The sequence below is a fragment of the Cucumis melo genome, chromosome 12 (assembly GCF_025177605.1).
Source record: "Cucumis melo cultivar AY chromosome 12, USDA_Cmelo_AY_1.0, whole genome shotgun sequence".
NCBI lineage: Eukaryota > Viridiplantae > Streptophyta > Magnoliopsida > Cucurbitales > Cucurbitaceae > Cucumis > Cucumis melo.
Genome location: NC_066868.1, coordinates 12,815,558 through 12,819,259, shown reverse-complemented (window position 1 = coordinate 12,819,259; position 3,702 = coordinate 12,815,558). Strand labels below are relative to the sequence as shown.

The 3,702-nt window shown below is 33.1% G+C and overlaps 1 long non-coding RNA gene across 2 annotated transcripts; it reads right to left on the bottom strand.

Moving 5' to 3' along the window:
- Nucleotides 1-539: 539 nt before the first annotated feature.
- On the bottom strand, nucleotides 540-2,534 carry LOC127144231 (uncharacterized). Of its 2 annotated transcripts, XR_007815805.1 has the most exons (4): nucleotides 2,332-2,534; nucleotides 1,954-2,054; nucleotides 1,659-1,707; nucleotides 540-792 (listed from the first exon to the last, which is right to left on the bottom strand). It is a non-coding gene; the product is annotated as an uncharacterized LOC127144231 (long non-coding RNA). The 2 variants fall into 2 exon arrangements; XR_007815804.1 differs by having other exon boundaries at nucleotides 540-1,707.
- Nucleotides 2,535-3,702: the final 1,168 nt, after the last annotated feature.

Below are 3,702 nucleotides of genomic sequence, written 5' to 3'. Positions count from 1 at the left end.
GAAGAGAGAGAGAGACGTCGGCCGCAGACGGTTGGACGCCGATTCGGAGATTCCGTCGAAGATGTGCGGGTACGAAAACGGCGGTCGACGAAGACGCGTGGATGGCGGCTGCGTTCGTGTCGACCGAAAAAGAAAGAGAAGAAGTGACGGCGTGCACGGAAGAGAGATGGTGGGAGGCGACGGCGGTACTCGTTGGGTGAAGACGGAGGAAGAAGAAGATGAAGTCGATGAAGGGGGGGGCACGCGTTCCTTAGGGTTCGAATAAATAAAAAAAAATTATTATATATATATATAATAAAAATAAATAAATAAAAATAATAATAATATAAATGATAAAAATATTAAATAATAATAATAAAATTAATAATACAATATTAATATTAATTAATTATAATAATATTAATATCAAATAATGAATATAATATTAAATAAAAATAAATGTATTAATATTAAATTATAATGATAATAATAAATAATAATAATAATATAAATAATATTATATTATTATTTTATCATTTACAATTTAAAATCCCAAAAAATTCACATAAAATGCTAAAATTTTACCTCGAAAATTCGGGGCGTTACACCTTAATCAAAATATAACCAACAAAAATTTACACAACTACAGCTCCTAAAGCTTATACAAACTGTGGAGTATCTATAACATATAAGGGTGTATATACATCATAACACAAGAGACTTTATGCCCAACTCAAAACATGTACTGGCAATCGATAACGGAGCTTCAGCAGACTAAGACAGTCTATCAGGCACCGGGAACTCGATCTCTACCTGGAAAATGGATAAAACATTTTGGAAAGGGTGAGCTATAAAGCTCAGTGAGTGACTCAGTTTAAAACTATGAATTTAAAGATAAGAGCACGTGAAAACTTTACACATATAAATATGTTTATACAAGTCGTAAATGTAAACGTGTAGTAGTAAGAATAGCTTCCTCAAATACTCAACATGTTCGTCATTGAAATCTAGCAAGGGATATCAAGTATATCGAAGCATTTTAACTAACATGACAGATCTACGTTGTGTAGGGTACACCCAATACAACAACGTTTACAAGCTCTACGATGTAGTGGGGCCCGCCCAACACTCTTATCGTCTTTGTCGTAGTGGGGCCCGCCCAACACTCTTATCGTCTTTGTCGTAGTGGGGCCCGCCCAGCACTCACGATAGCATCGTTGTTACGGAGTACACTCAACGTCAACAACGAAATCCAACTAGTGTGCACACGGTAATCTCTAGCCTCAGGCTCAAGATCTCAGTCATATAGTTAATGAAAATTTCATAAATCATCTAAAAATATTAAAACATGCCTGCTTATAAATTTTACACAAAGCTCGAACTTTACTCAGCTCTTTTGTGGAAAACTGTAGTTCTTAAAACAAAACTTCTTACTAATTCATGCTTTACTTCAAACATTGTGGTTTAAATACTTTCCAAACATTATGGTTTAAATACTTGCCAAACATTTAATATCTATGTGCTAGCATAAATTTCTTTAAGAAATCTAGTCTCCAAATGTATACTTGAAAATAGTCATGAAATTCAAATATCTTTCATGGCTTCGTAAATAAACATTTAACGCATTCAATCATAATAACAGTTATGAAAAATATTTCAAAGTTGGTTTTGTCACTCACTGTCTTGGGCTAGATCCTTGGTCTATAAGCTCGTTTAATTCTTCTCGGCCTGCCAACAACCCAACTAAGTATTAGAACTCTAAACATTCTAGTTTTCTAAAGATATATATAACATGTCGCACCAAAGATGACGCTCACGAAAACAAAGGTTAAGAAATAAAATCCTATTTCAACAACTCTCTGAAATTTCTAGATTTCTAACATAAATTTCAAATGACTACAACTTTCTCAATACTTAACTAAAATGAGTGTACTTTATATCAAGATCTTCATTTTGAGATCCTCTAAAACTTACCTGAAGACATGTAAATCTGATTCCCTGTGAATAAACTCAGATAACCCTCGAAATAGAACAACTTCCAGAATTCGCTCGCACACGACCCCTTTAACTTGTCCCTACAATTTAACTAATTTTTAGTCGTTTTTGGTTCACAGTTTCTTCATAAAAATTGTAGTAAATTGAATAAGCTTTTCAACCATACCAAATAGAGATCCTAACTCTATCGGTACACTCTGAAATACAAGAAAAACCAGAGACCTTCTGATTTCGAGTGAAAACCAATTGCCCTATTTTCTTCATCAAAAGCACCCAATGAATATCCAAATTTGCTCTAACTTTCTTCATTAAAATTTGTTTGAAAATGAGTTAACTTTCATTAAATGTAAACCTCACCTCTTAATTCCTTTTGAAGAGTTCAAACTGAATTAAAAACTAGTGATGTGCAAAATGAACCAAGATTCAGCCATGGATACACTTTGCTTGAGTTCTCCTTCTCTTCTTCAACCTCAAAATTCTAATAAAATTCTTCTTCTTCTTCCAAACTCTCTCTTAAATGTTCTCTGCAAATTGAAGAAGGAAAAGAATGGAAGTTGGATGAGAATTTTTCTATTAAATGTTTGGCGGTGAAGGGAAGAGAAGAAGAAGAAGAAAAGAAAGAAAAAATGAAATTTTCTTCTCTCTCTTTTTTTTTTTTTATCCTTTCTTTTCTTTCTTTTCTTTAATTTACTTAATAAAACCATTTAATATATAAATATATATATATATATATATATATATATATATATATATTTACACTTAATTTCCATTTTCTTTTCTTTTTTTTCCACATTTAAAGAAATTAAACCAAGAAAATATCGGGTTTACAGTTTTAGTTAAACCCAAGTAACAATTAGGTTGTGATACGATCCTTCCATTGCATCGAGACATTCTTAACGATTGAGAAGGATGAGACTGACCTGATGTGGTGGTTTCATCAACTCTTGATGAGGGACCAACTTCATCAACAAGCTTGTTGATTCATCATTAACTTCATTTAATACTAATTTTCTTCGTGGTTTATGATCTCTCATGTGGTATTCTTCCAAGAAAGTAGCATTTGTCAATACAAACACTTTATTTGTAGATCGAAGAATAGACCACCTCTTGTCTCTTTAGGGTAACTAACAAATTGGCATAACCTTGAATGAGGTTCTAACTTCTTGGGTTTGTCACTCACACATGTGTTGGACAACCCTAGATTCTGAAGTGACTTAAACTAGGTTTACATCCTTTCGATAACTCAAAAGGTGTTTCAAAAACACTCTTTGAGGAAACATTGTTCAAGATATGAATTATAGTCTTTACTGCATACCCCTAAAATGAGCTCAGCAATTGAGCATAACTCATCATTGAACGAACCATGTCTAACAAGGTTTTATTTCTACTTTTTGATACACCATTTTGTTGGGGTGTATCAGGTGCTAAGAGTTAGGATCAGATTCCATGTTCTATCATATAGTCCTGGAATCTCAAATCCATGTACTCGCCACCTCGATCAGATCAAAGTATTTTGATCTTTTTACTTAATAGATTTTTAACTTCAGCCTTATACTCCTTGAACTTTTCAAGAGCTTCAGACTTATGCTCCATTAAGTATAAATAACCATACCTTGAATAATCATCTATAAAAGAGATGAAGTATTCAAAACCTCCTCTAGCTTTTACATTCATCGAACCACAGAGGGTTGAATGTATAAGTTCTAAAGGCTCTTTGGCTCTATAACA